Here is an 11,677-nt window from a genome sequence, read left to right as displayed (position 1 = left end):
AAATAAGATGTTACTCATTTTTTTAAAAAAGATAACCCTCTCCAATCAAATAATAGGTTCTTCAGATTATCAATAATATACAAGCTCTTTCTTAATGCTTAAAATTTCTGCATAAATTGACATTGTGATTTGTAAGTTACATTGGTCTTCTATGGTTCCAGTGAAATTTCAGTAACAAGTGTCAAAGTCATGATTTAAAGATGGAAAACATTTCACTGAATGAGTATAAATAATTCTGCAATCTCGCATATGTGTCTCCTTTTGTTACGAATGTCTAACCCAGGGTTCGGCAACCTTAAACACTCAAAGAGCCACTTGGACCCATCTCCCAAAGAAAAGAAAACACTGGGAGCCGCAAAACCCATGCGCATGCGCATGGATACACAAGGGAGCGAGCTTGATTGAAGAGTTTAATTAAAAAGAAATAGAGGCTGCTGTGTATGAGTTCTCTCTCTCTCCCCCCCCCCTCTCCAATCTTCTGGTCACCTGGCAAGCTGGCTTCACGCTGTTCTCTGACAAGCTGACACACATTCTTATTGGGCTGGCTCTCCTGCCCTTGGTCTGCTAGTCCTCTTCCCCCCCACTCTGTGTGTGTGTGTGTGTGTGTGTGTGTGTGTGTGAGAGAGAGAGAGAGAGAGAGAGAGAGAGAGAGAGAGAGAAGGGAAGCGCAAGTGCCTCTCTCTGTCTCTGTCTCTCTCTCTCTGCACATGGCAGAGGACGACTGGGAGCTGCAGGAGAAGGCTGAAAGAGCTGTATGCGGCTCCAGAGCTGTGGGTTGCCGACCCGTGATCTATCCATAGTGACTTTGGGTTCCTCTAGTTTGTGTTCCTTTTAGTTTGTGTTTCTCTGTAGTCCTGATATGTCACTTTGTTTTTCCCCATGGACCTGCGTGGACTTTCTGAAGGCACTTTCTTAACAATCACCTTTTCTTTTCCCTCTTCTTCCTGCCCTAATGGGGGAAAGAAGCTGCAAGGGGCTCAGATTACATAACTATAAAATGTCCTGTTGGTCCTATGAGCAAGAGAAGTAGTTTTCTTGCTAGGCGAGCTGGTGCTTATTAAAATACTAACATGAGAATCAGATTTCAAAGGAAAGAAGAACTGGAGAAAAATCACAAAATAGAAAGACCCATTCCCAAGGACCTGGGCTAGGCAGATGTTGTTTAATAATATTAAAGGTATCATCACAGGATGTAAGCTGTTTATTATCAACATCATATTCACCACCTTAATCTTGGCTCTGCCTTGACTTTCTTTCTTCACTTCTTTTTATCCAGGAGAGCAAGATTGACACTAATAGGAATGATGAATCATTTACATTGTGATATGTGATTGAGAACTAACACTTTAAGTGTGTGTCACGGAGAGATTGGCCCTGTCCCCACTAGCATCTTTTAAACTCATCCATCCATCACTGTGCCAAAATAGCAACAGCAAGGCCAGGCTTTCTATCACTTTAAGAATGCTATGAAGATACTGTAAGTCACTAGTGGCAAAACAGACATTATCTTTCTCAAAGTAAATCAAAAAATAAGGTACAGATTATCTTCCTTGGCATTGATCTTTGGAGGGCTGGTTCACATAGTGAACCTAGTCAGCCAGTAATCCAATTATAGTTCCTTATTTTTGGCTCTCGCAGCATCTGGCCACATTAAGTAGATCAAGAGCAATTTTGGGGGAATGAGTCCCTGCCCACCTCCTACAGTTCTTCCTGGTATCCATGACCTTTAGCAGCAGGAAAACACTGACAAGTCTTCATTCTTTTACTGTGGAGGGGGAAAAACGTAGAATCACAGAATTGGAACATACCACAGAGAGCATCTAGTCCAGTGGTGGCAAACCTATGGCACGCGTGCCAGAGGCGGCACTCAGAGCCCTCTCTTTGGGCATGCGTGCCATGCCCTGAAGATGGCAACTGTCCCTCTTCAACCAGCTGCTTGCAAATTCACCAAGGTCCCACGTGGCCGGATGCATCCCAGCATGGCAGGTTTCCCTCCCCACCATCCCATCCCTCCTGGCCTCGCATGCTCTTCTTTTCCTGGGCACAACCCATTGCATCGCCTCCTCAGCTGTCGGCCGGCCATCCATCTCAGAGGCGGCTTTTTTGAACTGCCAGCGGCAGGCTGCAGAGCCCCAGAGTGTGCCGGTCGAGGGGCCAGCAGACTGTGGCTGCTGACGGACACTGTCGGCCCCCATGTGCTCGCTGGCCTCTGTGTGCGGGTGCCGATGGTATCAAGCAGTAGCCTCCCCGGCCCTTGCCTTGCCCTATGGCAATGGCACCCCCACCCTGCAGTATGAGCCTACTGCCTACTGCCCCACCTACCAGAGACCCCCTGGATCTCCCCCAACCCTGCCCAATCCCCACAGGTGTCCCTCCCCACAAGCAACATTGAGGTGACCACGCCCATCTTGGCCACACACACCCAATGACCACCACAGCCACGCCCACCCAGTGGGCCACGCCCACCAGGCACCCGGCGATAAATAAGTGGATTTTGGGTTGCAGTTTGGGCACTTGGTTTCTAAAAGGTTCGCCATCACTGATCTAGTCCAACCTCATTGTTCAGTATAAGATCTACTACAATATAACAGACGTCTAGCAAAGGAGAACGCTCCATATCACATGGCAGCCTGTTCCACTGATTGGTGGCTTCAGTTCTTGCTGATATCTAACCTGAACACTGCAGAAGGATGAAGGAGGACAAAGGGCTCAACTGGAGTACAAAATTAGGAATAAAGTACGTATTATTTGCTGAATACTTATCCTTACAATAAAGCCTCCATTTCAGGGCCAACTTTTTCCATTGGAAAACAGAAGTCCTCCTAAGTGAGCACTCAATCTCACATGTCATCTTTGGAGGCTTGTGGTCTACTGGGATCCAACCGATCCACTGCAGAACTGCCTCTTCCATCTGATTGCAGAGCCCCGTGCCTCCATGACCATTCCTGTGTGGTCTCCAAAGGGAACCAAATATCATACTTTTATCTTCGCTCAGGGGGATATGGACTTCCTGGAAGACTATTCAGGAGGTCCATATTCATATTAATAAACTCCAGTTGGTGAAACTTTCCCACCTCGGTACAATAAATTTCCCCACCCTGGGACTCAAGACAAGTTTTGTGGAACTCTGTAGAGCTTTGCAATGCTGTTGGCACTTCTCTCATACTTTCAACTTTCTTCCTGCAGCAATTCTGTGTAGGTCTCTCCACCTAGTAGAACCTGGTACCCCGTGACTTAGTGGGGGGGAAAATGTGATTATTTGATCCTTCTAGGTATGTCTTTCATGAGGTCACTATTCCCACCAGCAACCACCACTTCCCACTATGCCAGTCTCTGCCTCATTCTTCTGATTTTCTACCTGCCCTCCTCTCCCTTTGACTGCCACCTTGATCTGAGTCACAACCGCTCTTTCCCTTTTATTCTCAGGAAACTAAATCAAAATAATCGGGTTTGGCGAAGACAGCTGGGAAGGTTCCATGCATGGCTCAGGGACATGGAAGTGAGGTGGAGAACAGACAAAGAGAGGATTGTCTTCCTCTTCTCTACTTCCCCAACAGCAAAAGTAGAAAAGTCTCTACTTTGGGCCAGCCCAAACCATTACCCATATATACGTTCTGCAGCTCTACTGATCTCCTTCCTAAGGCACAGTAAGAAGACCATGTCGAGCAGCAGTTCTCAAAATGATTGTCCCTTCCTTCCTTTTCAAGGCCAGGAGGAAAGTCCATCACAAGGGCTGCATGTCTGAATCCTAAACCAGGGGTCCCCAACTCCCAGTACCAAGCTGGGGCATGCCAGCAACCGGCCACACAAACAAGCAAAGCCCCATCTGCGAGATGCAGGTAGCACACAAAACCTCTCTCCACAGAACTGGTCCCTGGTGCCCAAAAGGTTGGGGACCTCTGCCCTAAACTATTCATAGGTGGGTTTTTTTTTGTCTCTTTGATTTTTTTTCCCTTAGGAATTGATGGTATTGTTACTTTTTCAGCCAGCATCCATTGCTCTGAGGGTTTGTGGGAAAGCTGCTAGTGAGTCAGTTGACAGATTATCTCATCAATGGCAACTCAAGTTGGTGACGAGACGTCTGGGAAAAAGTGTGTGAAAGTCACGCCACTATAATGAACTCAGTGTAAAGGAGGTTGGGGAAATCCTGTTGGTTTCCCCAATTCTTACATTAGATTTTTGTTTCTTGGTTTGCTGGCTTCTAATCTGTACATCATCATCCAGAGTCTTGCTGAACAGGCAGCTTACAAATGGGATAAATAAGTAAATTCTGTATTTACTCAAGATCAAAATGAAAAGTACTTTACACAAATCTGAACAGTTCTTGATTCCTCATTCTTGCCAGAGACGTGGGGCTTGACAGCTGCTTTCTTCTTCACTCCCCACCAATACCACCCACAAACACAGTTCTCTATTTGTGGTGAAGATTGCACACTAATAGCAATTGCCTATTTAGACAGATGCAGAAGAATTCACAGTGAACGAAAGAAGTAAACTTTGAGGGTACCAAACTGGGTGTTAAAACCAGGAGATCCTATTTGACCGGAAAGGCTAGATGGATAAGCTTCCATATATTTGCCCTTCTTATAAGACAAATTTGTTTGCATGCTGGCTTTTTCAAACTCAGTGGGGGGCAAGGAGTATGTGATCTGTGAGTGTGTTGGCATTAAAGAACAAGTCCATAGTATGAACTCATCCACCATCTCAGGCGTTCCCTGAATTGTTGAACAATTGGGCGAATTCATGTGTGAAGATAACAGGTGTGTGGGCAAAGTAACACCAGCTGCCTGCAATTAGTGCAGGTTCGAGTCCCACCAGGCTCAAGGTTGACTCAGCCTTCCATCCTTCCGAGGTAGGTAAAATGAGGACTCAGATTGTTGGGGGCAATAAGCTGACTTTGTAATAATGCCGCTGGGGGCCCCCCGAAAGCCCTAATAAGCAGGCATATACATAGAATGAAGGCTATTGCTAAGCACATTGATTTGTGCTTTGAATTGTAAGCCGCCCTGAGTCTTCGGAGAAGGGCGGGATATAAATGGGATAAAAAAAAAAGAACAAGGATGGCAGCTTGATAGTGTGGTTATGGTTGATTTTATTTACACCAACGTGTGCATACACATACATAGGCAGATGCTTCCAAGGATTTTGGCTTTGAGAAGGTTTTGTTGTTGTTGTTGTTGTTGTTGTTATTGTCCTAAGAAATGGGCCTTAACTGTTGTCTCAAAAGTAGAAAGGAAAGGGCTTCAGAATCTAGTAACCTTGAATCAGAGCAGCCTGCATCTTCACCCCCTCCCTTATGTTGCTGACTTTAGAACTTGTCTTGCTGACTTACCAGCAAAATCAAGTCATTGTAAGATCTGAAGGTTTCTATAATCTCTGCAACTGTAGCCGGAAAAGTGGGATGACCACAGGGAGGCAATTGTTATTGATAGTGTGCAGATACACCTAGGGAGACCCCATACCCTCTGATGATGACCTATTTTCATTTCCTATCATTTTATTAAATTTATATGCCACCCTTCTCCCTGAGGACTCAGGGGGGCTCACAACAATAAAAATTAAAAAACATAAGAGTAAAAAATTTAAAAGAGAATTAAACAATAAATACAAAATTACAAAACAATTTAACCCAGTAAAAGCCTAATTAAAAATCGTAGTCAGTCTAGGCCCGCTTGTTGGAACAAGCGTCACAGCGGAAGGACCGAAGGTCAGGGGCTGTCCGCAGCTCCGGAGGCAATTCATTCCAGAGGGTCAGCGCGCCCACAGAGAAGGCTCTCCCCCTGGGGGTCGCCAGCCGGCAATGCCTGGCCGACGGAACCCTGAGGAGGCCGACTCTGTGGGAGTGAACCAGGCGATGGGAGGTTGACAATGGCAGCAGATGGTCTCGCAAGTACCCCGGGCCTAAGCCATGCAGGGCTTTAAAGGTGATTACCAGCACCTTGAATCGCACTCGGAGGATAACCGGAAGCCAATGCAGCTCGCGCAGGAGTGGTGTAACATGGGAGTACCGAGATACTCCCATAAGCACCCACGCGGCCGCATTTTGCACCAGTTGAAGCCTCCGGGTGCTCTTCAAGGGCAGCCCCATGTAAAGAGCATTGCAGTAATCCAGGCGAGAAGTGACGAGGGCGTGGGTAACCATGCATAGGGCATCTTGGCCCAAAAAGGGGCGTAACTGGTGCACTAGGTGAACCTGTGTGAAGGCCCCCCTGGTCACGGCCATTAGATGATCTTCCAAATTAAGCTTTGAATCCAGGAGGACACCCAAGTTGCGAGCTCTTTCTGAGGAGGGCAATACCTCCCCCCCATCAAAAGAGATGGAACTTGTTGGACAATACGAGATGCCGGTATCCACAGCCACTCGGTCTTGGAGGGATTAAGCCTGAGCCTGTTCCTTCCCATCCAGACCCGCAACGCCTCCAGGCACCAGGACATCACGTCAAGGGCATCACTGGGTTGGCTCGGGGTGGAGATGAACAACTGGGTATCATCCACATATTGGTGATACCTCACCCCAAAGCCAAGTATGATCTCATCCAGTGGCTTCATATAGATGTTAAACAGGAGGGGGGAGAGAACCAACCCCTGAGGCACCCCACAAGTGAGGGGCCTTGGGGTAGATCTCTGTCCCCCTGCCAATACAAACTGCAAGCGGCCCGAGAGGTAGGAGGAGAACCACCGTAAAACAGTGCCTCCCACTCCCAATGCCTCGAGCCGTCGCAGCAGGATACCATGGTCGATAGTATCAAAAGCTGCTGAGAGGTCAAGTAGGACCAGGACAGAGGAACAGCCCCTGTCCCGGGCCTGCCAGAGATCATCCACCAGCGCAACCAATGCCGTTTCCGTGCTGTAGCCGGGTCTGAAACCAGACTGGTATGGGTCCAGATAGTCCGCTTCATCCAGGAATTGTGGGAGCTGACGCACCACAACACTCTCAACAACCTTCACTACAAAGCGAAGGTTGGAGACAGGACAGTAGTTATTCAACAAGGCCGGGTCCAGAGCAGGCTTCTTGAGGAGGGGCCTCACCACCGCCTCTTTTAAAGCAGAGGGGAAGACACCCTCCAACAAAGAAGCATTAACAACTGCCTGGAGCCAGCCCCCTGTCACCTCCCAGGCGGCCAAAACCAGCCAGGAGGGACATGGGTCCAGTAAACAAGTTGTAGTGCTCAGTCTACGCATGATCCTGTCCACATCATCCAGAGTCACAGGGTCAAACTCACCTCAAATGGTATGATCAAGACCTGCCCTCTCCACTCCACCGGATTCCACCCAGTTGGAGTCCAAGCCAGTCCGGATCTGAGTGATTTTGTCCGATGAAGGGTGCCAGCATATGGAATCAACAAAAAGTTCAGTCAGCCTGTGGCAGATCCCAAAGCCAAAATCGTGGTAACGATCGACAGCGGCGACAGCGAAAGCCATAATAAAGGTGGCCAGGGGGCAGCCCAATGACAATAACAGCCCATCGCGGCGGACCCAAAACAACGGGTTCAGCCACGACGGCAAGAATAGCTGCAGCCTCCGCGGCGGCAGAAAAAAGGGGAGAGGCAAGCACAACAGCAGGCACCATGGCAACAGCAGGCACCATAGCCACAGCAATAGCGCCACCAGGTCCACTGCATCAGTAGAGCCAAGCTCACCGAGTGGCGGAGGGGGGGAGCCACGATATCAAAAGCCCCTTTCCCCAACCCCCCACCACCACAGCCCAGGTCCCATAGCAAAACATACAAGCAGCGTTTGGCTCCGGTTCCAGTTCAATTCAACTCAACTCCATTTGACACGACTCAACAAAAGAACAGTCGAGTCAGTCGGCCCCGCCCAGCCGCCGGCGTCTTCTCACCAGTGTGTGTGTTTGGATGGCCGGCTTCTCCTCCTCCGTCCTCTGCCATTTCCAGGCATATCCCGATGGGGGAGGGTGCTAACGCTCCACCGATAGTTCAGCTGACTGGATGGGAACCAAACGATGGTAAAAAAAAGTCCCATGGCCACCCAACAAAGCCGAAATCCGTTCCTCTCTAGGAAGTCAGAAACAGCAAACAGCCATCATGGTCTACTATCTACTGATTCAAGCTCTATTCATTTCTGTTCTATGTTTTCCACCCTAGTTTTAGGGGCGATGGTTACTTTGATAGCAATAATTTATATTTTAAATTATATAAAGCTGGTGGCACAGTGGTTAAAGTGCAATATTGTAGGCAAACTCTGCCCACAGCCTGGAGTTAGATCCTGATGGGGCTCAAGATTCAGCCTTCCATCCTTCTGAGGTCAGTAAAATGAGGATTCAGACTGTTGGGAGCATAATGCAAATAATGCTTCTTCATTGTAAACACCCCCAGAGAGTGCTGTAAAGCACTATGGGACAGTATATAAGCCTAAATGCCATTGCTATATTCTAATATGCATTAAATATACATCATCTCAATAAGGGTTATGGTTTAATTTTAATCTACAATGAATCCTAGCTTGATTTTCTACGTTTGTAGAATTGTGCTTGACTGACCAGATTTTGTTGCAAATGACAGGGTATACATTTTAAAACATTCTCTGCTTGTGCTCCTCCTGTTGTTAACATAGCATTTTCAAATTTCTCAACTCTTTTGCTCCCTTGGAGTTTATATTTGTCCTCTTTGCTGTGGTTTCCTCTCTCCCAGAGGCAACAGGAGCCTTATGTGGAAACTGACTAAGCAGTTCCTGTTTTCACATTTATAAGAAAAAGCTGAAGATGCTCTGGTAATAGACCCTGTTCGGCTTTATTATTTATTTATTTTATTTATTACATTTATATACCGCCCTTTCCCGAAGGACTCAGGGCGGTTTACAGGGTGATTAAAAAACCAAGATACAAAAGTTAAAAACAAATTTTAAAAAATTATATTTGTCCCTGCATAAATAAAACCCCAGTTAAAATAAGACTAATCCTCAGCCTGGGCCAGAGAGCTCGAAGAGCCAGGTCTTCAGGCCTCGGCGGAATGAACGGAGGTCGGGGGCAGTCCTCAGCTCCACTGGCAGCTGGTTCAAAAGGGCAGGCGCCCCCACTGAGAAGGCCCTATCCCTGGGTGTTACCCACCAGCAATCTCTTACCGGTGGCACCCTGAGAAGACCCTCCCTGTGGGAGCACACTGGACGAAGGGAACTCGATGCCGGCAGCAGGTGTTCCCTCAGATATCCCGGACCCTCGCCATTTAGGGCTTTATAGGTCATCACCAGCACCTTGAATCTCACCCGGAGGGCAACCGGAAGCCAATGCAGCTCGCGGAGTAGAGGTGTTACATGGGAGTATCGGGAAACTCCCATCACAACTCGCGTGGCCGCATTCTGCACCAGCTGAAGCCTCCGGGTGGTCCTCAAGGGCAGCCCCATGTAGAGAGCGTTGCAGTAGTCTAAACGGGAGGTCACGAGCGCATGAGTGACTGTGCGTAGGGCATCTCGGTCCAGATAGGGTCGCAACTGGCGCACCAGGCGAACCCGGGCAAAAGCCCCCCTGGTCACGGCTCCTATATGGTCTTCAAAATTGAGTTGTGAATCCAGGAGGATTAAATAAATAAATAAATAAATAAAATCTGTCTTGGATACTAGAAGAGCTTATTCATTCTGAACCAGTATCAATGTGTACGAACCAGTTTAATAATGCAATGTTTCAATTGAGCCTTGCCGTGTAAGGACCACTAATGCGATCTGCTTGTTGGATAATTGCAAATACTGTATTGAACTTGTCAGCTTTTACTCATTTTTTCTAACACAACACCAAGTAGCAGGATCTATTTTTGCGTATGTATCGCCATGCGTACTGTGCTTCATTGATCAAAGAAAGAAATAATGGTGGAAATAAAAAATAAAAACAGCAAATTTATCTTTCCAGTGTTTTATAAATGCTAACAGCCATAAGGTATGAACTAACAACGAACATAAAAATTGCTCAAAAATTGCTTCCCCTCAGCTCTCTCTTAAAAAAAGAGACTAATTAAAATGCCAATAGAGGTGTAGCTCCCAACTTACACCCTGATGCTTAGTAACTATTTAGAGTTATAACAGTCTTCCCCAGGAGTATTTACAACCCAGTTCTGAAATTCTGATGGACGCCCCCCCCCCCGTCACATGATTGCATTTGAGCACTGTAACAGGCAGTGAGAGATGGTGAAGCAGATAAACCTTCAAAGAAGCCTGGAATTCCAATGAAAGATCACATGGTAACCGGTATCGTGGAAGGGGTAAACAAACTTTGACTCCAGCTCTTTACATGAGCAGGAAGAAAGTAAAAAACTTAGTGGAAAGTCACACCCAATCCCCACCTGAATGTTGATGCCGTTATACCTTGCAAGTCTGCGGCACACTTGTGTATAGCTTTGGCCCAATGTGTTGATTTAAGAGGAGTTGAGCAGCCAGTGTTTCTCCTGCAGAAAGTCCCAGGTGGAGGGGACTAAGGGTGCTGGTGTTCTGGAGGGGAAAACAGGGTTCGTGGTCAGAGACTATTTGAAAAGAAGAACATGCCTAGGGAGGTCTCTACTGAGTTGTTATGGGTGAATTCTGCATGAGGCAACATTCCGCCCAAAGCGTCGTCCTGCTGCATCTGAACTATTGTTCTAGTAGTTGATTCATTTTCTCCATTTGTTGCTCCCAAGCCCAAATATGACAGGCGAATCTGAACAATTTAACAGGTGGAAAAGACCACTTCAAAATCTGGATATAAAATGAGATTTATGATCTGTGATGACCTGATTAGCTAAGCCCACGTACCTAAAAGGTGATCTAAAAAAAAAAGTTCCCTAGCTGATGGAATATAATGAACTAGAACAGACATGTCAAACACAAGGCCCGGGGGCCAGATCCGGCCTGCGAAGTGGTTTCATGTGGCCCATGAAGCCATCCTGGAAACAGTGAGGGAATGGCCCCCACTGCCTTGGCCCTGGCCCAGAGACCCTCCTCCTGCCAGAGACCCTCAGGTCTGTCCCACTCCTGTCCAGGCTCCCATAGGCACCCTAAATGCAAACGATGTAGAGCTGGCCACGCCCACCCAGTAGGCCATATGCACTCTAGCCATGCCCACCCAGTAGGCCACGCCCACCCAGGCCACACCCACCCAGCCCCCTGAGGGCAACCGCAATGCTGATGCGGCCCTCAATGAAATTGAGTTTGACACCCCTGAACTAGAATATAATGAACCACCTTGGTAAGCACCGCCACAAAAATGGTCACATAAGCTTTTACTGGAAGAAGGAACATCAGTAATAAAGTCCACCGAAACAGAATCTGAACAGCAGGGAAGGGAGATGCTTGGTCAATCATAAACCAACTGGCCTTGCAGGGGCAGTCTTCCCAGCAGATAGATATATCAGGATGAAACACGTCCTGCTGTTTAATGATTCTCCTGCTGTTTAATGATTTTAGTTCCTGCTACTGTCCCCTTGCCTCTGGCACCAGCATCTCCAGAGCATCTCTGCTCTCTCCCTGCTAACTGGAATTGAGGTCAGGGGAACTAAGAAATTATCACAAACTCTTGGGAGGTTGCTGGAAGCTGGTGGGAACTCTTCTAAGCAGGAACCCCACAGATCCTTTGGGGAGGCTAATTCTAGGGATACAGTACTTTTTGGGATTCCATCCTTCCTGAATTAAATATAGTGAGGAAAAGGTAAAGCCACACAATTCGAGCTGGTCTCTAAATTTAGAACCTTCAATATCC

The sequence above is a fragment of the Vipera ursinii genome (assembly GCF_947247035.1).
Source record: "Vipera ursinii genome assembly, chromosome: 1".
NCBI lineage: Eukaryota > Metazoa > Chordata > Lepidosauria > Squamata > Viperidae > Vipera > Vipera ursinii.
This window is presented reverse-complemented; position numbering follows the sequence as displayed.